The sequence below is a fragment of the Pristis pectinata genome, chromosome 16 (assembly GCF_009764475.1).
Source record: "Pristis pectinata isolate sPriPec2 chromosome 16, sPriPec2.1.pri, whole genome shotgun sequence".
NCBI classification, from domain to species: Eukaryota; Metazoa; Chordata; class Chondrichthyes; order Rhinopristiformes; family Pristidae; genus Pristis; species Pristis pectinata.
In genome coordinates, this window is record NC_067420.1 from 26,745,198 (window position 1) to 26,772,080 (window position 26,883).

The window sequence follows — 26,883 nt, forward strand, 5'->3', positions numbered from 1 at the left end:
GGTCAAGCAGCATCTGTGGGGGAGAGGAACTGTTGATGTGTCAGGTCAAAATGCTGCATTTCTACAACCTGTTGTGCTGGTGCTTCCAGAAGTCCCAGGAATCTGTTAAAGCTACGAAGCATGATATGTCATAAGCTTAAGAATTTTTCATTGAATTCACGGTCTATCCAGTGCCCAGTTGCTTCCAGACTTTAGCAGCTATTTTTCTCAGAATGCAGTATGGATGGAAAGGTAGAAAATGCCAAGCACAGCAATCTATTGAATGAGGGAGGATGAAGGCACGGTAGTGTAGTGGTTAGCGTAACGCTTACCAACGCTTACCAGCCGCTGTCTGTAAGGAGTTTGTACATTCTCCCCCATGTCTGTGTGGGTCTCCTCCGGGTGCTCGGTTTCCTCCCACATTCCAAAAAAGATGTATGGGTTAGGAAGTTGTGGGCATGCTATTTGGCACTGTAAGTGTGGTGACACTTGCAGGCTGCCCCCAGAACACTATACAAAAGATGCATTTCACTGTGTGTTTTGATGTATGTGTGACTAATAAAGATAAATTATCTTACCTAAGTTGAGGAGTAGGATCCTCATGATTGATAGAGGTTATTGGTATTGATTGGGTAATGGAGAATTGATCAGAGTCGTAAGTTAGTGGTGCAGTTGGTGGGATATGACATGTAGAATGTTCATGACCTCGTGTGAATAGACAATGTCCATCCATATGAACAGTTTACAGCACTACAACCAAATCCTTGGTAATAGGCTCTCAGCATTCACATCCTGAGTTTAGTTCTTGCAGCAGCTTTGCAATGTGCCCACGCAAAGATCCTACAGTGACCCTCTTGCCTTAAGGACAGATTGTACTCCATTTCCCCCTCCACTATGGCTTCTGATATAATATTAAACAAATGAAAGTGCCCTTTCACAGTAGCTGCTCCAATCAAGCCTACTTTCTCTGAAAGGAGATGCATCATGGCTTCAGGAGAAGAAAGCTGTGTTCAAGTAGTAAAGTTTAACTCAAAGGCTGCTGGCCCCTCACAAAATTGGATTCATTGACAAGTTATTAGTCAATCATAACAGCACAGTTGGTGTTGGTTGGATGCAAAAATCACATTCACACGAAGGCAACATGGAGTTTGCCTTTTGTCTGAACCAAGTCAAACAGATACAGGTTAATCACATTTCTCTATCTCCATGTGGGAATTCCAGAGTGGAACAATTTATCTCTCAGCATGTTTTAACTTGTTTTTATCCTGCTGCAATAATTTCTTATTATATTATAGAATCAATCCCTCCAGATTCAATAATTTATATACAACCTGCTATGTAATAATGGAACAGACCTTTCATTACCACAAGCTCTTTAGCCACCTTCTCCTGGATCACACTGCTTCTTCCATTTTGGCATAGGCATAATCTTCTTTTTGGAGCTCAGTTCCCAGTACTTTGGCATGGTGCCATGCAATTTAGATGCTACTTAGAGTGTCCAGACACCTTGAGGTTATATTAACAATATTCATTATCACTTATGACCTGTCTATTTTTTTTTACTTTTTTTATGTTAACACTATTTTTCATACTAAGAGGCTAAAAAAACTTGAAATATTTCAATTAATTTAATTTAATAAAAGCTCAACTTACTTTTCACCCGCAACTTATTTCTTCCTTTCATTAGAATGGGACTGATGTACAGGTTAACCTTGGCATAGGCTTAGTGGGCAGACTTTCTGGCCTGAGAACTGGGAAGTATGTGGCAACTTCCATTGCTCTACTGCAGCATTGGGATATTAGAAAGCACATGCAGCAGGATGGAAGATGCCATCACTGGCTTAAGTTAATGCTAATAAAATTAGGATTTTTGTGAGGAAATATTAGTAAGTCCTGACATTCGTGCCAGCATGGAGTCAGAAGAGTTGGCCCAATATTTATAACATGTCAATTCATTGCAATACATCACTGTATTTCATTGCATTCAGTAGACTGAAAGATGTGGTTTATTTCTATGCTTGACTTTTATTGGTATCAGATACTTATCTTGCAATAATGTAAATTCTTTAGGTACCAGTGTAATATCAAACTTAGAAAAATGGTAACCTTATCAATTCAAAGGGAAAAATGACATACATGTGGCAACTACTCTCAGAGATATTTATGTAAAATCTTAAATGATATACAAATTTAAAAAGAAAAACTTGTGATTTCCAGTTGTCTGTAATACAATTTGTTTCTTCTGTTCTATATATTTATAATTAACAATGCAAAGAGTTTTGTGATTTCCTGTGATTGTGAAAGGCACCATAGTTTCATTACATTCATAGCCATTGCATACCTTAATTCCCCTATAAGCCAATACCAGTGCTAAAAACACTATACATTGTTTATGATAACATATTCTGATGCAAGTTTAAGCCATCATGATACATACACAAATCTATTATCACAGAAAGGTTTAAAGTATGGTAACAATTTCAAATACATGCAAGAGATCCCTTTACATCTACATAGGTATTCTTTCTTTTTCAATCTTTTTATTAGTTTTCAAATTAATACAAATTAATATATCAATGTTTATACATGTAATACAAAGAGATCAGGAGAACAATCATAACATGGATAATCATAAAGAACAATAAAGTATAAATAGGTTTTCTAAAGATGTTGATAAATTGTGGGTTTATAACTGCACCATTCCAAAACCATCAGTAGAAATATTCACACTTTTTTTTTAACCAAAGCTGCTAAACACAAATCAAAAGATAAAATCTGTTGTAGGTTTTAATTTCACTAGTGATAATGTACAGATTTTGTGGGAAAGTGATCATCAGGTTAGCTGTACTCACTATCATTTGTGTCAAAGTCAAATAACACCTTCAAGAGAGTGTATATTACAATTAAATACAAAAACTTGTAAGTTGCTATCCAGATTGTGTTGCTCATGCAGAACCTGTGTTACAACTCATTGTTGTTTTACATTCAGGTATATTGAACAGTGTTAGGTTCCTTCCTGTAGACATAGACTGGCCACTAAAGGTAAGGACTTCACCATTTTAGTATGAGTACTCTTAATAACAATGATACAATAAATCTTAAATACTGCAAAACAACCTCTATGAAATCGAAAATTCACTATTACTACATCTGTGGAGTCTTATTCCTTAGGATTTTAATTATTGTCAGAGATGAAATAAAATTAAAAATAACTTTTATTTACATTTTTCTTATGCCTTTTATTTCTTCCACTTAATCCAGTCTAACTTTCTCTTTATTTTCCCTTTTGTATCTAAATTGACATTGAATTCTTCTTCTAACATACGCTTCCTGATTTAAACTTTACGGTGCTCTACCATTACCAGCAAATCAGGGGATTAACCCTGGTTCAATGAGAAGTGCAAAAGGTCATGCCTGAAGTAGTACCAGAGAGATTTAAAAATGAAGAGCCAATCTAGCGAAGCTGCAACACAAATGCTAAATAGCAAATATAGCACATAATAGATTGAGCTATGTGATCCCACAACCAGTGGATCAGATCATAGCTCTGCAGCCCTGCTTCATCAAGTCATGTGGTGAAAAATTAATCAGCCAGCAGGAGGTAACAGCAACAAGAGGAAGATCTGCAACCTTGTTAATAGTGGGGCCCAGCACATGCAATCATGTTCAGCCATACTTGACGAATGAGTGTTTCATTTTAGCTTCCTCCTGAGGTCACCACCACGACGAAAGTCAATCACAAAAAAAACCATCCATGAGCCAAACATTCTGACTGTAAAACTTAAGACCTGTTCTCCACAACAGGCCAGGCTGTTCTAACTGTTACAACACTGGCAAAGACCCAACAATAAGGAAAATTGCAAAACTATGTCATGTTCACAGTATGCAGGACGAATCCAATCCAGAATATTACTGCCTATTCTCAACCATGAGCAATGTAATGGAAGTGGTGTAGACAGTGCAATCAAGCAGCATTATTCACCAGTAATCTACTCACTGATGCCCATTTTGGGTTTAACCAGGAACACTTACCTCCAGATCCCATCACAACCTTGATCCAAGTTGGAGCAAAGCACTGATTCCTGGATGTGAAGTGAGGTGACTGCTCTTGACATCAAAGTAGTATTAGACCAAGTGTGGCATCTTGAGCACTGGTAAAACTTAAATCAATGGTCATCAAGGGAAGAGCACTACAATGTTTGGAGTCATGCCTCACACAAAAGCAAAATAGTTGTGGTTGTGGGGGGGGTGGGGGTGGGGGCTGGGGGGGTGTCAATAAATTCAACCCCAGGGCAGCACAGCAGGCAGTATTCTAAACCAGCTATCTTCAGCTACTTCAATGACCTTCCTTCCATCATAAGGTCAGAAGTGGATATGTTTCCTGATGAGTATAGAAAGTTCAATTTCATTTGCAACACCTAAGCAAATGGAGCAGTCCACATTCACATGCAGTACAACCTAAGCAATATTTAGGTACAAGTTTCTTAGTGTCAAGCAGCACTTCCACCACAGAAGTGCCAACCACAAGAGAGCATCTAACCACTACCCTTGACATTCAATAGCAGAACCATCATTGAGGTCCCCATTATCAACTTCCTGGTGGGGGGTGGAGGGGGAAGGAATGGGTTAGCATTGACCACAAATTCAACTGGACCACCCACATAAACATAGTTTCTCGAGTAGGTCAAAGACTGGCTGTGCTGTGAGGAGTGATGCACCTCCTGACACCTGAAAGCTTTTCCACCTTTGATAAAGCACAATGCTCTCTACATCCTAGATTAATGCAGCTCCAACAATGCTCAAAAATCTCAAAACCATCCAGGACAAAGCAGCCTGCTAGATTGATCCCCCATCAACATACAGTGGTTACAGAGTATATCATCTACAACATGGACTGCTGTAACTCAGCTTGACTACCCCAACACCAAATCCATGTCCTGCCACCAAGAAGGACAATGTTTCATGGGCATGGGAACACCACCACCTCCAAGGCACACATCATCCTAATTTGGAAATATATCACTGTTCCTTCATCATCGCTTGGTCTAAATCCTGGAACTCCCTACCTAACAGTACTGTGGGAATATCTTCTTCAGAAGTAGTGGCAGCAGTTCAAAATGGCAGCTCATCATCATCTTCTGAAGGATAATGTTGACCATGCCAGTAACGTGCAGATCCTGAACAACGAATAAATATAAGAAGAGATTCTTCAATCTGATTGGTTAAGGAGATGCATAATTACTACTGTGTTAGTATTTCACTGTGGAACTCCAGTAGTTGTATTCTTTCTCTTCCCTCACTTCCCCAATTCCACATAATCATTATCCCTCTCTCAAAACACTCGTAAATGACACATGAATGGCAGGTAATGCTTGTTCACTACTTAAAGCAAATACAGAGGTATCTGCTGTTTTCGGCTTTACTCAAATGTGCTGACATTTTCATAGCACAAGTAAATCTGTGAACTAAAATGGTATGTGAAAGCAGTCACAAGTCTAATATTACAAGGTGATAGAGACTATACTTGTTCACTTGCACAAACAGCTTTTTCATCATCCCTGAGGTCAATATTTATTTTTAACTTGGATTTTTCATGGTAAAATGAGTCTTGTTACAGAAATACTTAGGAAGCTCACGAGGTTAGCTGGTTGTTTTGATAGGCTGAAATGTTCACCTCATTCATGAGCCTTTACAGAATGTCTAAGTGTTGGAGGTAACCATTACCTCAATTCAGATTGTAGTCATCCAGATTTTTCTGCAACCTATAATGTTTTATTTCCATTTGCGACCTTTTAGAATCACATTTCCTCTGTAAATGTTAATTTTGATTTCTACACCAACCCTCCCAACCCATACATGGCTGTGCTTACACATTCACAATATTCTCAATTCACTAACACCTACATAATCTACCACATCTCTCTCACACAGACAATAACCTGCCCCACTCACACAGAATAAATTCTTACGGAGCAACACTCTTCATGCCCCTCAGTCACATACTCATCCTGATTTGGAAATATTCGCTAGTCCATCATTGCTGTGTGTAAATACCAGAAATCCTTTGTTTGAGTCCCTTCAAAGCAGAACATCTGCAGTAGTTCAAGTGGGTTACTCACCAACAGTCTCTTAAGGGCAATTAGGGATGGGAAATAAATTTTGACCCTGCCAGCAAAACCCAGATCCAAAACATGACTTAACAATTCACAGCATACACACAAATAACTCCTCACATGCATTGACACACAAATATCTTCACATACACCCGTACACATCGCTCCACCTCATCCTGCTGCACTTATGATCACAACCACCTATGCACCTTGCCCCTCCCACCCTGCTACACACCACAAATACAAACAGAAACATGGCGGTTGTTGCTGAATGGTGAGTTGAAATTCCATCATGACGGCTCGGGAATTTCAGGCAATCGAATAAATCTGGAATGAAACATCCGTGTCAGTAAATGGTAACCATGAGACTAATAGTTTGTTGTAAAAACCTTTCATTCGTGTGTGTCTTGCCAGTGGATGTGTGAAGCAGCAGGATGAGATGATGGCATTATCATGTGCATGGAGGGGTTGAGGGTGGGGCTGTTAATGTGTGTGAGGGGCTGCTTGTGTTCCACGAAGAACAATCATTCTCAGCGAGTCTGGTCCAGGTGTGGTGCCAAAAACATCGATGCAGTTGACTCTTAACTGTCTTCTCAGTTCAGGGACAATAAGGAATGGACAATATAAAACTGCTAATCATTGCAAGCAAGATCCTTATCCCGTGAATGGCTGAAAGAAATTAAAGCCCCTCCACAAACACACACTACACAACTCCACATACATCTACAATGCTCTGTATATTTACAATAACCACATTCCACAACTACACACATATTCAGCGTCTCCTCCCACAAGCACAGTTTCTCTTTCCGCTGCACATAATATATTAGACTCATCCCCACCCTCCGACACACATACGCACAAGTAGATCCTCCACCAGTCACCCATCCAACACAAACACATATTCAGGTACGTCGTAAACATATTTCTGTTTTTCTGCTGATATCTGTTCGCTTCCCAACCACACACACGTTTGATTTTCGAATCATAAGACCGATCAAGAAAGTGGGAAAACAACATTATGATCTAGCTCTGAAATATCTAGGGTATCGACTAGTCTTTGGTTAATTGGTTTCAGGGTTTATCTGTGGTGTCTGGCGCCACCCTCTGAGACTAAAGGCGAAAAAGAAGCACTTCGTGTGAAAATAAGGTTCTCTAACGGTGATGGGTCAGAATTCGTATACTTGCTAAATACTTTTGATGAGATTTATTTCCACTAATGCTTGTTCGGTTGTGACAGAAAACAAGGAGGCCGATACATTAGTGAATATTGAATGTACTTTGTTGGCATAGATATTTACTTAAAAAAACTTTGCTGACATGGGAGAACAACACATATAGGTGTGTAAAATGAACATTTTAAGTGAGATATGTGTGAACAGAGATTTAAAATAAGAACTCAGGTACATCTCGTAAAAGTAAAAGTGCTGAAGATCGAATAACCGAAACATTCTGTGTTAAATCGGAAATTACACTGTTCTCTGTACTTGAATAACATGAAAATGTCGACTCGTGTTTTTTTTTACGGAAGAGAAGCAAAAACGCCTTTCTTTGAAAGAGAAATGCAAAAAAAAATAATTCCGGGAGATCAAATCGTTAGCGCGCAGCACTTATTTGTGGATAACAGAAGAGGTTGCTTACACAGCTCAGAAACTATAATCTCCTTTCGGTGTGGCCCAGTACGAGACCCTTGTAAACAGAATCAACAACCATATTGTCTAAACTTTAAAAATATCGATACAAGAGTGTTATGCTTACACCCCATTTATACTTAAACGTTAACTGGTTCTCTCTTAATAGACACGTTTTAAACCTACTGAGTACTTCCAGCGTTGGCAGGAGCTTGTCTCTGTCGCGTTTGAAACGGGCATTGAGCAAAAAACAATCACTTCACACACGGTTAGATTTAGCGAGAAACAATAAACTTCAACAGTGCAACTGTATCGTTCATTATATCCAGAGCTGATACCATTCATAAATCGTTGGGCGAGTTATTAGCCTTTCCCATTGATATAAACATGAAATTTCAAGTAATTCGTTCTAACTCGAAATGAAAAGATTATATTCATATCGACATGTAACGAGAAAATCTATTTAAGTCCATCCATATTCAGCATTAGTAAAAGTTATTTCATTTAATATTCATTTTGCTTATCTGTTTTATTTTAGTTATATTGTGTCACCAAAAAAAAACTTTTCACAGAAAAGAAGTTGGGTGAAGTCTGGCATTTAAGTATTTAGCATTATCTGCTGTTTTTAAAATAAATTTGCTTTCACTTTGCCAGTACCCACAGCAGGATGTTAGTTGGTGCTGAAATCAGCTGCGCCAGCAAACCGAAATCTCGCCTTCCTTAACGTCTTAAAGAATTGTAATGTTTCACAAAACTGCAACAAACAAGTCCAGTGTTCGTGCCTTTACTTAAAAAAAGAGTTAACCTGACTTCGAGGGCGCCTGAAACCGAGTGTGAGGCGTGGGTTCGGCGCACACTATGCGTGGGGAGGTGCTGCGGTCTGGGCAGCAGGCGACCCCTCTCCCCTTCTCCTCCTGCTCTCTCTCCACTGCTCTCTCTCGCTCCCTCCCCCACTCTCTCTCCCTCTCCCTCCCTCCCCCTCCCCCTCCCCCCACTCTCTCTCTCCCCTTCCCTCCCCCTCCCCCCACTCTCTCTCTCTCCCCTTCCCTCCCCCTCCCCCCACTCTCTCTCTCCCCACTCTCTTTCCCCCCTCCCTCCCTCCCCATCCCCCCACTCTCTCCCCCCACTCTCCCTCCTCCTCCTACTCTCCCCCACTCTCCCCCTCCCCACTCTCCTCCCCACCCCCCAACTCTACCCCCACTCTCTCCTCACCCCTCAACTCTACCCCCACTCTCTCCTCCACCCAACTCTCTCCCCCACTCTCTCCCTCCAACTCTCTCCCCTCCCCTCCCCCCCCCTACCCCTCTTCCCCACACCCCCCCCACTCTCTCCCCACCCACACACCACCACTCTCTCCCCTTCCCCTCTCCCTTCCTCCCTCTCTCCTCCACCACTCTCCCCCTCCCCTCTCCTCTCTCTCCCCCACCACTCCCCACCCCCCACCCCTCTCTCTCCCCAACCCCCTCTCTCCCCGCCACCCTGCTCTCTCCCCCCTCCCCCCACCTCCCCTCTCCCACCCACCCCCACCCCACCCTCCCCTCCCCCCCACTCTCCACCCCTCTCTCTCCCCCCACTCCACCCCTCTCCCTCCCACCCCTCTCCCCACTCCACCCCTCTCCCTCCCACCCCTCTCCCCACTCCACCCCCTCCCTCCCACCCCTCTCCCCACTCCACCCCCTCCCTCCCACCCCTCTCCCCACTCCACCCCTCTCTCCCCCACCCCCCCACTCCACCCCTCTCTCCCCCCACCCCCCCCCACTCCACCCCTCTCTCCCCCACACCCCCCCTCCACCCCTCTCTCCCCCACCCCCCTCCACCCCTCTCTCCCCCCCCCACCCCCCCCACTCACCCCCTCTCTCCCCCACCCCCCCCCACTCCACCCCCTCTCTCCCCCCACTCCACCCCTCTCTCCCACCCCCCCCCCACTCCACCCCCCTCCCTCCCACCCCCCCTCCACTCCCCTCCCTCCCACCCCCCCTCCACTCCACCCCCTCCCACCCCCTCCCCACTCCCACCCCCTCCCACCCCTCCCTCCCACCCCCTTCCCACCCCCTCCCTCCCACCCCACTCCACCCCCTCCCTCCCACCCACCTCCACCCCCCCCTCCCACCCCCCTCTCCACCCCCATTCCACCCCCCCTCCACCCACCTCCACCTCCACACCCCTCCCACCCCCCCCCTCCCCACCCCCCCCCCGCCACTCCACCCCCCTCCCCTCCCCTCCCCTCCCCTCCACCCCCTCCCCACCCCACTACCACTCCACCCCACCCCCTCCCCTCCCCACCCACTACCACTCCACCCCACCCCCTCCCCTCCCCACCCCACTACCACTCCACCCCACCCCCACTCCACCCCACCCCCACTCCACCCCACTCCACCCCCACTCCACCCCATCTCCACCCCACCCCACCCCCACTCCACCCCACCCCACCCCCACTCCACCCCACCCCACCCCACCCCCACTCCCACTCCCACTCCACCCCACCCCACTACCACTCCACCCCACTACCACTCCACCCCACTCTGACGCGGAACCGCACCAATTGCGAGCGTCCATCGCGCTGAGGCGCATGCGCAGCGGCTCAGTGCCAGCCGCCCAGGGTATCGATCCGAGACTTGAAAAAACGGATGTGCTTCAGAAAAAGAAACGAGTGATACGCCGAATTTTAATGAAAAATCCGTGAGTATTGTCTTTATGACTGCTCGCTGAACTGTTTGGGTGTGTTTTACTAGAGGGGAGTATTGGGAGCTCAGTGTGAGAGATGTGTGTTCTCCATAAGTCTTCCTTTTGTCGTGTAGCTCAATCCACTCAACAGCAGCAGCAAATAATCAGTTCGGGCGTCCGAATGACCTATTAAATTAGGGAATACTTTAATGCAAAAGCCGAACGCGGTGTTGTACTAAATCTCTGCCGGTGTCCTGATGTTGTTGTACTTCAGATAACATTTCTTGTGCTTTGTAACCTGTGCACCCTGAAATGCAGAACTCTCTCTGTGCAATTGCTGTGTGTTCGTGGACTGTAAGAGCACCAATTTTTGGTTTAAAAATCGCGGCCATTTGCCATTCGCTCTAATTTTTTGTTGCCCTCAGTTTCCACAGTTTGAAAACTGGCACTGGCGAATCGGCGCTGTGTCAGGTCGCAGGGTTCAAGTTAAAAGGGGAACGCGCGGGATTTCTAAGTTGCCGCACTTTGCCTGTGCTGAAGCTTTTCCCCTCCGTTGCTGTTTGTCACCGCGCTCCTCCCGCACCTGAGGCTGCAGGTCGGTGGCGGGAGCGCATCCTCCCGCACCTTTGGCTGTTGTTGCTCAGCGTCAGGGACCGCACACTTCCCGCACCTGTAGACCCGCGCCCTCCTGCTCCCTCCCCCCTCTCCTCCCTCCCCCCCTCTCCTCCCTCCCCCCCGTGCATCTGTCAACCAGCGCACCTCCCGCACCTGAGGCTGCAGCTCGGTGTCAGGGACCCCGCGCTCCCCCCGCACCTGTCGATCCGCGCTCCTCCCGCACCTGTGGCTCGGTGTCAGGGACCCCGCACACCTCCCCCACCCGTGACTCGGTGACGGGGATCCCGCACACCTCCTCCACCTGTGGCTGCAGGTCGGGATTCAGACCACCCTCAGGTCCAGAATCGAATCGCCGCTTTTGCAGCGGGCTCCGCAGCGCCTCTCGCACTAAAGCGTTGCTTTACAAGCACACTTCATGTTCAGTCTTTCCGATCGCCTGCTCCCCTTGCATCCTGAGCGACATGTCACAGGGACATTTTGAAATGTCCATTTATAAACGAATTGTCCCGAGCTCACTACCATTTTTCCTTTATTGGTTTCAACTCAAATAAATGTGCTGTGATGAATGAGATTTTAATGCATGCACATTCGAACATTATGCATTGTAGTTTTTCTTTTGTAAAGGATGACATACGATCAAAATGACGGTGTTTTATAGATGTGAAAGATCGCCTAAATGGGGGGCCAGAATTGCAGTGTTCCATTTAGATCTTGTAAAGAGCAAACGCAGTTTCAGGATGCACAAATTCCTGTGGTACCGACTCTTCTGTTCAGGCACCCTCCCCCGAAATCGAGGATGATTGACTTTCATACAAATTCTGAGGTAGCTACCTGTGCGTGAATTCCTTTAGCGAAGGGTGGTCATTGCACACCAGCTACCAGAGGTCTTTGACAAAGGGAGGTCTGAGCAGAGCCTGATCTCCAATCGTCCTGAACCTCCTTGTCATTGAACCAACAAGACCATTGGACATCAGGCTCTACTGCACAGAGTTAGCACATGTAAATATAAACACAGGCACATAATCTTGTCCCCATCCTTTTCCTTGGTTCTCCACTTTGATTTCCTCCCTCCTTGTCCTCTCATTCGTCCCCTTCTCAATGTCCTTCTTTCAATAACTGCCTTCTTCAGTTGTCCCTTCCCTCAGAACCTTTCTCGGCTTCCTCCCCTGTCATTCACTTCCTTCCCCCATAGTACCTACCCTTTACTCTCAAAAATCTTACTCTAAGCCCAGCCTGACCCCAGTGACTAACTGCTTACTGACTGCTGCCATTCACCCCATCCACTGCATGCCTGCCCCACCACCATCACCATAAAGCCTGTGACCTAGCCCAGGACTCCAGACCCTCCTTGAAAACGGGAGAATTTTCAGTTGCCTACCCAGTGTAGCTCGGGGTTGGTGGATTCCTGTCTCTTGGTGTTGTATGGTGGGTCCCGCGGTGCTATTTTGCCAGCTATAGCTGCTTTTAATGCACATTCAGGATTGACTTGAGAATACTCAAGTAAATGGTTATTGTATCTGTACAGTTTGGACTGTCGTCAAGCATTCTCGAAAGGTATGTGTTGTGTGCTATATCTCTATTTGGGATTGCTATTGGTTTGATTGCTTGTTAATTGAATTAAAACTGTAAATGCACACAATGATGAGATGAAGAGAAATGAAACTGCAGATAATGGTTACTTTGCTTATCTTGGGGGTGTCTTGACAGAGTGTCTGTGGAGAGGATGTTTCTTCTTGTGCGAAAATCTAGAAATAGAGGTCACGGTTTAAAATCAAGGAGTCACTGATTTCAAACTTATGAGACAAAGATTTTTCTCTTGAGGGTCTTGAGTCTGTAGAACTGCTCCTTAAATGCCAATGGAAACAAATTTTGAATAGTTTTGAGGCAGGGTTAGATAGCAACAGGGTGAAAGGTTACCAAGCGTAGGTGGGAGTGCAGTGTAGAGGTTATAGTCAGATCAGTTATGATCTTATTGAACGGTGGAAATCAAAAACAAATTGCTGATTATAGAAGTCTGAAATAAAAGCAGAACGTGCTGGAAACACTCAACGATTGAGGCAGCATCTGTGGACAGAGAATCGGGTTTAATGTTTCAGGTTGTGGATATTTCATCTGGACTGGGAAAGCATGTTGCATTCAGTGCTCACAATGTGATCCCTCTACATTGGAGAAACACAATGCAGATTAGATGACTACTCTGTGGAGCACCTTCATTTGGTCTGCAGTTTCCAATTACCTGTCATGTTAACTTTACATCCCACCCCTGCTCTGACCTACCTTGCATCTGGGCACATCACATCCTTTGTGATTCATTTTCAAAATCAACAATTTCAGGTAACTCACTTCCTCTGTTTGTATCAGAATTGGCTATTTCTGCTATAGGTCATCCAGCTATCCCCCAACTAACAACCCTGCATTATGAGAGCTGCAGTCTTTCATTTGAAATGTTAAATTGATTTTGCAACTGGATCTAGAAGATCCCTTCATATTATTTTGAAGAAAAGGGGAGTTACCTCATGTGCCCTGGAGAATACTGAGAAATGGATTAAAATATTCCTGACTGTGGAAGCTATTTATGTGAAAATTAGCTATTAGTTTCCCTACATTGCAATGGTGACTATACTTCAGATAGCGTCATTGGCTGTGAGGTGCTTTGGGACATCAAAGGTCATGAAAAATGAGATATAAACACAAATCTGTCATTTTCTTTTCATGTGGCAAACCAGGCCTGCAATTTCCAAATGAGTATGCCATATTTGCTAACTCAGTTTCTAACATGCATGCATTCTCTGAAACTGTTCTGTATTTGTAACCAAAGATGCATATTGTCTCAGCAAAACAGGTGTTGGATGACCAGTATCACATGATTATATTGGTCAATTCTGAAAAAAAGTATTGCAGCACTTGGGTGTAACATCATTATGATGAAAGAGACACTGAGTTCTTATTGGCAGTGTTTCCTGAGATACAGCACTTCATTTCCACTATACTTTGAAATATTTTCTTTAAGTTAATATATATTTATTTTTCTGTCTTGTAAGAACATAAGCTACTGATGGCATTGAGAAAACTGAGAGAAGTGCTGAGCCAGATATTCTGAGGAAACAAATAAAAAGAACTGAAAAGATTTTATTGCATAAGCATCTGAAATTTTTTGACAATCTATTTATAATATACAGTGCTCAGAAACTTGTATGAGCCAGCTTCTTCCATATTATGCATATTGAGTGGACAAAAAAGATAGAACAAAGTTAAGAAGTAAATTTTAACTTTAATGATCGGTGATTAGAAGATCACACATGTCTTTGGCATGAACAGATCAGTTAATTTTCTTCAAAACTGAAATGCTACCTGACTTGTTAAATGTTGCCAGTGTTTTTGTTTGCTTTTCCTTTTGATTTCTAACATCTTCCTTTTGCTTTTTGTTCACATTATTTAGTTTTTAACCAATTCTTTTAGTTCTGTTAGTTTCTTGATGCCAAACATAATCAATATTTCAACAAGATGCATCACTTTTTATTTGTAACCACAACTTATCAAGGATAGACTTAAGTATTAGTTTGGATTGGAATAGTTTAAGGTGAGGAATACATTTCTATAATCCTAACTTGTGTTGCGTGCATTTGTATGAACTCTGCTAAATGATTTCAATAATGAAGGTCTCCTGAACAAATGGGCAGTGTGATAACAAATTGGATCTGTTTGTCACATCAGATGTATACTGATTCTTGTTAAATCATTTCTACAATTTCTTCAGCACTTAATTTTGTGTTTGATTGCACAATTCATGTGTTGCAGAAGTAGTGGTCTCACTAGTGGATTGTGTAATGCCTGAAACTCTCTGTTGCTTACTCCTGATTAATCATGGGCCTTGTTCATCTGAAGAACAATTGATGTTTTCAGAATTCTTTCTAGGATTGCAAGAAATCAGGACTTGTTACATCTAATTAATATTGATTTTATATATAGCTTCAAATGTAATTATGTCACTTCATTTTCAAGTTTTTAATATCTATGGTAATTTATTGATCTAAGATGAATAACAAAACCATTTATAATATAAATCCCACCTATCACCTGTACTGTGCTGTTCTGTTCTATGTTCTATCATCTACTGGCTCCTGTCCCACTCCTCGCCATGCTTCTATACACTGGTCATCTTTCCTCTTCCTCTCCCTTCCCCCCCCCCCACCCCACATAACAGAGATGCAGAATCTCAACCTGAAACATTGACACATCCCTTTCACTTCCACAGATGCAGTTTAATTTTTGTTTCATTTATAATATAAAATTGCTGGAATAAACTTCACAGACATTACTTCCACTATGGTGATATTTTATTCACTAAAAGTTTCCACTGAACATTTAACTTAATGCTAGAAATTATTCCTTGAAAGTATTTATTACTTACAACAACATACTGTTGTAATAAAAAAGGCTAATTGTTTAAAATTAACTTTTACATATTTGTTAAAGTTACAAATAGAATGTTATATAAATAAATCAAATTTTTGTCCACTAATGTTGCCAACAATGAAGACTTTAACAATTTTAAATTAATTTTCTGAACAGTTTGTTTTAAATGATACATACTGTGTATGTGAGTTGGGGACACAGTGATAAACTACTGAGGATCAAAAAGATAACTTGGAAGGCTAGGAATATTTTTAAAGGATTAAAGATATTCTTTACATGGTACAAATTAGGTTTTTGCTTAGTTATATTTTTGATACTACTCATTTGAAAATTTAAAGTCATATTAACTGCTAAAATCAATTAATAATTCCCCTCTGTTGTCAATTATGTCACATCTCAATAACATACAGTAACAAATCAGTCAGAAACATGTTAACAGAAGAAAGGAATGAGTAACATTTTGGAACTTGAGTAGATTTTCAAGAATATTGAGATTGGGAGCCTTGTAGGGATTAAATTTCAGAGTGAACCTAGGTTATTAAAGATACAATTATCAAACGTGGGGCAAAGAAAGAGGTGAGCAGTTCTTGGATTTTGTAGGGATGGGGAGGTTGCAGAAATGGGAAAGTGGTAATTGGTTTATTGTTGTCACATGTATCGAGGTACAGTGAAAAACTTTGGTTTGCATGCCATCCATATGGATCATTTCACCACATCAGTACATTGAGGTAGTACAAGGGAAAAGCAATAACAGAATGCAGAATATAGTGTTACTGTTACAGAGAAAGTGCAGTGTAGGCAGACAATAAGGTGCAAGACGATGGCAAGGTAGATTGTGAGATCAAGAGTCCATCCTGTCGTACAAGAGACCCGTTCAGTAGTCTTATAAGAGTGTGAAAGAAGCTGTCCTTGAGCTTGGTGGTACGCGCTTTCAGGCTTTTGTATCTGCTGCCTGGTGGGAGGGGGTAGAAGAAAGAATGTGTAAGGTTGGAAGGGTTTTTGATTATGTTGGTTGCTTTTCCGAGGCAGCGAGAAGTGTAGACAGATATCGTGGATGAATGAACATTTTAAATGAAGACTTTGATGGGGCCAGGAGTTAATATAGATTATGGACACTTACTGCAGGATATGACACTGACCAGATTTTTGGTTGGGCTGAAGTTTACAGAGACGGGACTTGCATTCATATAATTGTAATTAGCTTAATTTACTTGTCATTGTATCAATTGTAATTATTTCTTTTAGAAATATAGTACTGACATTTTGTAACATATTTGTAAAGTAGTTTTATAACTATTATTTGCTTTTGTAATTTTGATCCAGTTTGTTGAATGAATTGAGTATTTTCATTGTAAATGCCTTATTTATTACAAAATGCTACACTGTTTAAAAGGGTAGTGCTTGACTTTGTTTTGCTTTTAACTGCCTGATAGCCTTTCATATCAATGTAAATAATGTATGAATTTCAATTGTTGTGATTTTCTTTTTGTATTGGTTTTGTTGTTTACATAAACAAGATAAAACTCCTTGAAATTAAAAAGTGATTTAGCACACGATTTATAAAGTGTTTTGGGAGGAATGAACAGCACTAATTTCAATGTGCAGATAAAGTTGACCACAAAACATCTAATAGTTTTATGTATAGTCAAGATTGTAGAATTAAAAATTAGTATGAATAGCAGCAAGGAATTACATTTATACAGAAAGATTAAGGCAGAAAATAAGCCAAAGGTGCTTTGTAAAGAAGTGGGATTTAATCATGGTCTTGAAGAGCATATAACCCAGAATGTGGTAGGTAAAGATGCAACTGCTAATGATGTACCAATTGAAAGTGAATTTATTAACATGAGTCAGAGGATTAGAAAGTCGTGATGGAGTGGGAAAGGAGGTTGGAGGAGGTTACACACATAGAGAGTGAGGCCATGGAATATCAGAAACTAAAATTGGAAGCATTGGGGGCCATAAGAGTTGGGGTTCTTGTCAGCTAAGACTTTCTAGGTACAGACTCAAGTTTACCATAAAGCTGAACTTTATTAAATTCCTCTAAAATAGAGTTGTTGAGTGATACAGTATGGAAACAGACACTCTGGCCCATTGAATCCACACTGGCCATCAAATACCCACTTAACTAACCCTATTTTATTCTCCCCACATTCCCATCAACTCCCCCAGATTCTTCCATTAACTAGGAGCAAATTACAGTGGCCATTTACCTACTAACCTGTATGTGGGAGGAAACTGGAGTACCTGGAGGAAACCCACGCGATCACAGGGAGATTGTGCAAACGTCATACGACACCAGATATCAAGATTGAAACCAGGTCACTGGATTTGTGAGGCAATGGCTCTGGTAGCTTTGACACTGTGTAGCTCCAAAGATATATAAAGAAAATACTTAATAATGGGAGTCGGTTATCAGTGAAGTTCAGCACCAGTATCTGCGCTCATGGTCAAATGTGTTGTCTTGACTATAGGCTGTATTCTCAGATGTGCATTAAGATGTCCTAACTCTATTCACTTTAATTCCCGTTTTGCCAAGCACCTGAGTTCCATCTGCATTGGCTGTCTTGAGCTTCAGGCTGCAAACCATTTCAACTCCTCTTCCCATTCCCACGCCGACCTGTCTGTCCTTGGCCTTCTCCGCTGCCAGGGTAATTGGTTTATTATTGTCACATGTACTAAGCTACCGTGAAAAACTGTTTTGCATGCCATCCATAGAGATCATTTCAAAACATAAGTACATCAAGGTAGTACAGAGGGAAAAGCAATAACAGAATGATAATGCAAACTAGAAGAACAGTACCTCATTCCGTCTGGGTGGTCTACAACCCAATTGTATGAACATTGAATTTTCCAATTTCAGGTAACCTGCAACCCTGTGTTCCTTTTTCTCTCCTGATTCACCCAGGTTCTCTCACCTTCCTGCCCCCCACCTCACTTTCCAAACTTCCCTTCCCCCCCCTCCAGCTCCCTGTTAGGCAGATTCTTTCTCCTTGCCCACCTGGTTCCATCTGCCCCATCATCCATGCACTTAACCCACTGGGTCTCCCATCCACTCCCTCACTGGGTCTATCTGCCCCTCATCCCTCCCTAACCTGGTTCCACTTAACCCCTTCCTTAGCAGATTCTAGAATCTGCAGCCCTTGGTCTCCACTTATCACCTTCCAGCCTCTGTCTCTACCTCTCACCCCTCTCCCCCTACCTGGTTCCATCTGCCTATCATCCACTCCCTCACCTGATTCCACCTATGGCCTGCCTACTCCTGCCTCACCCTTCTCCCTCACCTCTTTTATTGGCTATCTCCCCTCTATACTCCCCTCTGTCCTGATGTACGATCCTGACCCGAAACATCGACTATCCTGCTGCCTACACAGATGATGCCTGACCTGCTGAGTTCCTCCAGCAGTTTGTTTTTTGCTCCAGGTTCCAGCATTTGCTGTCTCGTGTCTCCACTTTGTCCCTCCTGGATGCCAATCTGCAATCCTATGGTAGAATTCGCTTGATAATTAATAATTACTTTCCTTTGTAATTCCCAATCTCTCTTCAATTATTTATTCTTTTGCAGTTCTGCATTCATATCACATACATCATCCCTTTCTTCCTGCAAACCTCCAATTTCATAAACAATTGCTCGTATGCCAACTTAATAACCATACATTTTTGGTTTTGACTTGTCTTTCTAAATAATAAACTGATTGCATTATCAATTACTACACAGAAAGTATTCCTTAACACAGAAATATTTACAAATTGTCCAAGTTCAGCAGCATCTCCTCGGGTAATTACTAAACTGAAGATCCTTATCACAGCTAGCAGAAACTGCAGCACATGAGTGGTTTATATATTATCTGCACAGTTCTTTTAACCATTAAGTTACAAAGCCGTGCCTTTTGCTTTCAATTTTACAAGTATTCACACATTAAAGATCAGGAGGAATTTATTCGCTAGAACAGTTCTCAATTCAAGGATGAAATACTGGAACGCAGAACTATACAGCACAGGAACAGGCCCTTCGGCCCACAATATCTGCGCTAAACATGATGCTGAATTAAACTAATTCTCTTCTGCCTGCATGTGATCCATATCTCTCCATCTTTATTTGTCTATCTAACAGTCTCTCAAACTCCACCACTCTCCTCCGCACCCCGTTCCAGGCACCTGCCACTCTCTGTGTGGGGAAAAAAAACTTGCCCCACACATCTCCTTTGAACTTTCCCCATCTCACCTTAAATGCATGTCCTCTTGTATTTGGTATTTCTACTCTGGGGGGGAAAAAGATTCTGACTGTCTACCCTATCTATGCCTATCATAATCTTATAAACTTCTATCACATCGCCCCTTAGCCTCTGATGCTCCAGAGAAAATAATCCAAGTTTGTCCAACGTCTCCTTATAGCTCATCCCTCTAATCCAGGCAGCATCCTGGTAAACCTCTTCTACACCCCCTCCAAAACCGCCATATCCTTCCTGTAATGGGCAACTAGAATTGCACATAATACTCGATGTGTGGCCTAACCAAAGTTTTACATGCTGTAGCTGCAACATGACTTCCTGACTCTGAAACTCAATGCCTCGACTATTGAATGCCAGCATACCATATGTCTTTTTACCACCCTCTCTACTTGCGTGGCCACTTTCAGTGAGCTATGGATTTCAACCCCAAGATCACTCTGTAAGGGTCCTGACATTAATTGTATACTTTCTCCTTACATTAGACCTCCCAAAGCGTAACACCTCAGACTTGGATTAAACTTCATCTGCCATTTCTCTGCCCATATCTCTAACTGACCTATATTCTGCTGTATCCTCTGACAGCCCTCTACACTGTCCACAACTCCACCAATTTTTGTGTTATCTGCAAACTTACTAATCCACCCATCTACACTTTCATCCAAGTCATTAAATTATATCACAAACAACAGAGGGCCCAGCACCGATCCCTGCAGAACACCACTGGTCACGGACCTCCAGCCAGAATAACACCCCTCCACCACTGTCCTCTGTCCTCTATGGGCAAGCCAATTCTAATTCTAAACTACCAAGTCACCGTGGATCCCATGAATCTTAATCTTCTGGATCAGTCTACCATGATGGACCTTGTTGAATGCCTTACTAAAATCCATGTAGAGAACATCCACTGCTCTACCTTCACCTGCCACCTTTGTCACTTCTTCAAGAAACTCAATTGTTCATGAGACATGACCTGCCCTGCACAAAGCCAAGCTGACTATCCCTAATCAGACCATGTTTTTCCAAATATCCGTAAATCCTATCCCTAAGAATCCTCCCTAATAGCTTCCCTACTACTGATGTGAGGCTCACTGGCCTATAATTTCCTGGATTATTTCCCTTCTTGAACAAAGGAACAGCATTGACTACTCTCCAGGATCTTGCCTGTTGCTAGTGAGAATACAAAGATATTCATCAAGGCCCCAGTAATGTCCCCTCTTGCCTCTGTCAATAACCAGGGGTATATTCCATCAGGCCCTGGGAACTTATCCACCTTGATGCTCTTCAAAAGACCCAGCACCATCCCTTTCCTGATCTGAAAATGAGCTAGCACATTAGCATGCCCCACAGTCTTTTCACTATCCTCCATGTCCTTCTCCTTGGTGAATACCAATGCAAAATACTCTTTTAGTACCTCGCCCAGACCCTCTGACTCCAAGCATAAATTCCCTCCTTTGTCCATGAGTGGTCCTACCCTCTCCCTAGTTATCCTCTTGCTTTTAACAAAAGTATAAAATGCATTGGGATTCTCTTTAGTCCTACTTGCCAAGGATATTTCATGGCCATATTCTTGTACATTAGACTGACATCAGATGTACTACCTCTAGGCTACAAGTCTCTAAATGTGGAAAAGATTAATGACATTTATTTTTACCTTCCATCATCATAGTGGCACAGAATTTCATAGTTTGGGTGATAATCAGCATTGGACACTAATGGCTATTAATTTGTAGAGGCATGGTAGTGTAGCAGTTAGCGTAATGCTATTACAGCACCAGCGACCCAGGTTCAATTCCCGCCGCTGTCTGTAAGGAGTTTGTACGTTCTCCCCGTGTCTGTGTGGGTTTCCTCCCACATTCCAAAAATTTACGGGTTAGGAAGTTGTGGGCATACTATATTGGCACCGGAAGCGTGGCGACACTTGCGGGCTGCCCCCAGAACACTTTACGCAAAAGATGCATTTCACTGTGTGTTTCGATGTACATATGACTATTAAAGACATCTTATTTCTTGCACAATTTTCAAAATAACCTCTTCAGACAAAAGGGTAATCAACTCCAACAACTGTAGGGCTGCTAATGTATGTGGGAACCTGATATACTTCAACGTTTGTGCCAATTTCTTGTTTTTTAGAATATCATCAAATTTTGGGTGTATATCTTTGACTGTCATATTGTATTATAGTGGTTTTGGGATTACTCAAAATTTCTTTTAATTTGGTTAAGTGTTCAAGGTAGAGGTGGAAATTTATAAATACAATTTCTAAATTCCTCTTTTAAGCATCTCATTAATATTCTGGGTGGTCATAAGAAAATATGAAACAAGAAGTAGATCATTCAACACTTTAGTCCTACTTGACCATTCAACAAGGTCATGGCTGGTCCTCCCTGTCAAACACCATTTTCCTGTCCTAACCCTCTATTGCTTGATTTCTTTAAAATCCAGAAATCCTTCGTTCATTCTTTTGAAATCAATCAATGACTGAACCTCCACAGCCCTCTGGGTTAGAGAACGCCAAAGATTCACCGTTCCTTGAGTGAAGAAATTTATCCTCATTTCTGTCATGGAGTCATGCATGTAAACAGGCTCTTCAGCTCAACTGGTCCATGCTGATCAAGGTTCCCATCTAAGCTGTCCCAAATGGCCTATCCCTTATTTTGAGACTGTGAGCCCTAGTTCTAGATATCTTAGCCAGGGGGAGTTCCTCCCCACCTCAGCCCTGCTGAGCACCCTTAGAATCCTGTACACTTCAATGAACTCTCTCTCATTCTTCTAAACTCTAGAGAACTCTGAGACTTAGCCTGTTCAATCTCTGCTTCATGACAGGCCTGCCTTCCAAGGAAACAGTCTGGTCAGTCTTTCCTGCCCACCCTTTATAGCACAGAAAACTTCTTTGTGTGTAAGAAGATCAAAATTGTACACAGTACTCCAGATATGGTCTCACCAAGGCTCTCTATAGTTGGAGTGAGACAGCTTTGCTCTTGTACTCAAATCCTCTAGTAATAAAGTCAAGGTGCTACTTGTCTTCCTGATTGTCTGCTGCAACAGTATTTTAGCTTTAAGTGACTTCAGTACAAGGACATCCAGGTCTGGAAAGATCAATATTTCCCAGTCTCTCATCATTTAAAAAATATACAGTATTTCTGTGCTTTTCCATTGAGGTGGGTAACCTCTCATTATTCCACATAGCATTCAATCTGCCATGTTGTTGGTCACTTATTTAGCACAACTATGTACACTCGAAGTCTCTTTGCATCCTCATCACTACTCAGAATCCAACTTTGTTTCATGTCATCAGCAAACTTGGAAATGTTATATTGATTCCAGCCAGTGTTCCAGCTTTGAAGCCTAGAATTGAATCTGCTGCAGCTGAAGACACTTCCTAGTCTAGTGCCCACAACTTCCCATATGGCACGGGATGGACATGCCATTTTATTGAGCTGATCTGCTATGCCTCACCTTCACAGCTAACTTTACAGAATAGAAATTTGTCAGAAAATGCTCACCAACTACTCACATCACTTTCAAACCAGTGTTGATGTTGAGTATCTCCTGTTGACTGTTTAGCTCTGTTCCCACTCATTGAAGTCCCTTTCACACTAAAAACACAGTCTGAGGATTGTGCACTCAGAGAATCATTGTGCTCAAACCACAACCATATCTCTAATCATCTCTTAATTATAGATACTCTACAACTTCTTTGGTTCGAATTCTTGTGGAGGGTGTGAAACAGGTGATCCTCCTACTGACAGAGTACCCTATACTACTGTACTGATAACTTCTTTGGTCGGTGGTGTAAACATTCTTCTTCCTGATCCATGTAGGCTATTTAAGTGGGTTTCATGGTGGCATTCAGGCTTCCACGACTCAGTCTCTCTCTTCCCCTGTATTGTTGAACCCACACACAAGAGACTGTTGTTCTGTTCATTGCTGTTCCACTAATTCGTGTCTCTATAGTTATCAACCCCCAGCTCCCTATTTCCTATCACATATTCTTCAAAGTTTAAGGTAGTAATGCCTATATGTTTCTCCCTGTATGATTCCAATATTTTCTACTCAGTTTGTAGAAATTGATCTCTGAGTGGGGAATGACCAAGAGGCACATTGCTAAGCCTAGGGCAATCAGATTACTCTGCCCATGATTAACAGGTACTGGATAAGCTTCTGTAAGATGTGTAAGTCAATACCTGGATATGTCATTTTAGTATTATCCCTACACATCCAATATCTTTAATTTATCAGTGATGGAAATTCCCCTACTTGTGTTTGCTGTATATTCTCCCTGGCTTGCATGACACAAATGTAATTTCTAGTCCCAAAGTTGTCTAGTCCTTGGTAGTAAGTAAAATAATGGTCCTAGCATGTGTCTGTAATATTTCAATGACCTCCTGAAGATTAGTAATCATTATTTGATCCTCTCTAATTGATTCTCCTGATTCTTATTTTTTCCCTAAGTACTTCTTTTCGTTAGATCTTCAAAACCTGCAGCTTCCCATTGGTGTTGGCTGAACTTGTATGATTTGCTATTTTCCCCTGCACTGTATACTGCTGTGGCATGATTAATTAATCAATTAATTAGCATTATTAATTGCATGTCTCATCTGTTTTCTTTATGGCTGTCTTTGTCCTTGATGGACCTTCTTGCGGTTTTTCTAAATTCTTTGTTGGAGTTCTGAAGCATAGATTTTTGGTTTACGCATACTAGGTATCCTATGGCCTCTTCTAGCCAGGCACCTATGCAATGCTCCTCCCCTTGGTGATCATGATGAGGGCAGCCCTAGCCTAGTGAGGTTTATCATTACTAGGACACCCTCATAATGTACTCCATGATTCCAACGCAGAAGGTAGTGTTGTCAAACCTAGACCATTTTTGAACAAAGCTTCTTGGTTGTCCCACAGGCCACACTTATTTCTACCATGGTGTAACCTGGGGAGATCATAAAATGGCTTGTTCCTACTCACAAAGGCCAGTTTCTATCAGCATGCCATATATTATTCTCTGAGGGAGTGCACCTCTTCCTTCCCTATCTACCGTAGGTTCTGTGCTAAAGGTTAGCATTCTATTCCATGAACTGCCATTTATACTCTTCCTCAAGGTGAGAGAGTGCAATCTGGTCTGTGTAATACCTCTTACTTTCACAATCCAGTCTGTTTTGTTTCTTAGTTTTTGAGGTGTTATGATATACCTGTGAAGTTATGTAGGAGGGTAGAGATCACTGCTGCCTGGTGTACCTTGTGGTTTGTGCCACATCTGAGGCCTTGATCTTTAAACATCTTTTTCCTCAATTGACCAAAAGCTGTGCTGACACAGCTTTTGAAGGTAATGGTGAATTTCATCAATGGTTTCTGCCTTTGCCAAGAGGTGGTTCCCAAGATATGAGAAGTGGTCCAGAGTCTTGCCATAAACCTTATGCCAGAGGGCTGAGGTGTACAGTGGGCGCAGTTTTGTGAAGGATGTTTGCCTTGTGGATGCTGAATGTAAGGCCTTTCCTCTCATGTGCTATGGGGAATGAGTCCAATAAGTGATCCAGGCCCTTCTATATGCTTTTGAGACCTGGATTATCTAAGGCAGATACCTCAGGCACTGGAAAGATACCACCAGTGATATCTGCAAAATCCTCTAAATTCAGTAGAAAGCTAAGCTAACCAATATCAGTGCCCTATCCCAGGCCACTATCCCCAGCTTTGAAATCCTAATTATACTCAGTTAGCTCTGTTGGATAGCCCATGTTGTTGATGTGCCTGACACTAAATTCCTGAAAGAGACTTTCCGTTCCATGCTCTGTCAGGGAAGAGATTACCAAACTGATGAATGAAAAGATTCATAGATGTACACAAAGTCTCCTCGAAAATCTCAGGCCCAAAATCACCCAAAGATGAGAACATACACTGGGCGCACATAAAGGCCTGGTGTAACTTAGTTCACAGACAGGGCAGACAGCAGTGTACATAAATATTCTTTTGAGTTGACATCCTGGGTCACCATACCACTTGTGACAGCTTGGTTCATGAGGTGGAATAATGAACTCCCAAATCTTATGAGTGAAAGAGATGTAAATTCTCTTCCTGTAAGACAGATGGGACACAAAAAACAGGTTTAAGCTCTTGTCAATGGACAGTAAAGGGTGGTTACCAGTGCCCATGAACATTTGTTTCTAAGGTGTTTGGAGTAGATGCCAGGCCTTGATACCAAGCAATGATCTGGGTCTCCAATCAGCTTGTAACTGTGGTTTTTGTGGTCTCACCAACAGGAGCATTTGCTGCTCATGCACCCAGTCTGGGAGTGGTCTGCCCTCAATAGCAATCTGCATGATATAGTCTGACTTCCCTGCAAAGTATCTCAGAGTTACGACAGTAACAACTTGTATAGGAGGGATTTCCCATCAGAGGAAGAGTAATTATTTTTTTGTGGTGAAGAAGTCATGTGAGATCCACATTGTAAAACTACTGTCAGACCAGATATCAATAGGTTCATTGACAATGAGCTATGCTGTCAATAATTCCATCTGCTCTGATGTCAGAGAGGGAACCTTGTACTGGAGGACTTTTTTTCTGGCAAGACAGTGGCACATCCTGTAGTTGGAGTTCCCTGCATGTGATAGGAAGAGCCACTTACATATACATCCTTGACCTGTTTGTGCTCAGAGGTGATAGCCTTTGAAGTCCAAGACTGAAGAGGGGGCATTAGTGAGGCTGGCCTTTATACAATAACATGAGGCAATAGGTTGCTTTTCTTACATAATGTTGGGATCCCATTATGGAAGCTCTGCAGTGGCTGAGGTAATGAGAAGAGAGCAACTCAGGCTGTACCTGAGGAAAGAGGAACAGATATAATGCTTCAGGTCAAAGATCTTTCATTACAACTTGAAAGGAGAGAAAAGAAGCTTGTTAAGCTATAGGGACAGTAAATGGATGAGATGCAACAAGGACTTTATTAACAACGGAAGGGGAGAAGCCACAGTTCAGGAAGAAGGAAGACATTTCAGAGGCATCTGTATGGAAAGTCTCCTCATTGGAGTAAAATTGACAAAGGTGGAGGAACTGGAGGAATGGAATAGAGTTCTTATAGGAGGCAGGATGGGACGAAGAATAGTGGAGATAGTTGTGGGGGTCGCTGTTTTAATTTTCATTTTCATTTATTTATTTCTCTCCCTGAATGTTCAACCACAATCATGTTTTGAAGTGGTGAAGGCTGCCTTTTTCCTGTGGTTTAATACTAAAACCTCTGGTACCTCG

The 26,883-nt window shown here is 42.5% G+C and overlaps 1 protein-coding gene across 2 annotated transcripts in view; it reads left to right on the forward strand.

Annotated features, from left to right (window-relative positions):
• The first annotated feature begins 10,240 nt into the window (after positions 1-10,240).
• The window catches only part of LOC127578913 (regulator of G-protein signaling 20-like), an 87,580-nt gene continuing 70,937 nt past the window's right edge, over positions 10,241-26,883 (forward strand). Inside the window, exon 1 of one of the 2 annotated variants that reach the window (XM_052031472.1) lies at positions 10,241-10,402. The gene's annotated coding sequence lies outside the window, so the exon portion shown is untranslated. The remainder of the gene's footprint in view (positions 10,403-26,883) is intronic. The other variant, XM_052031473.1, reaches the window with a different exon arrangement.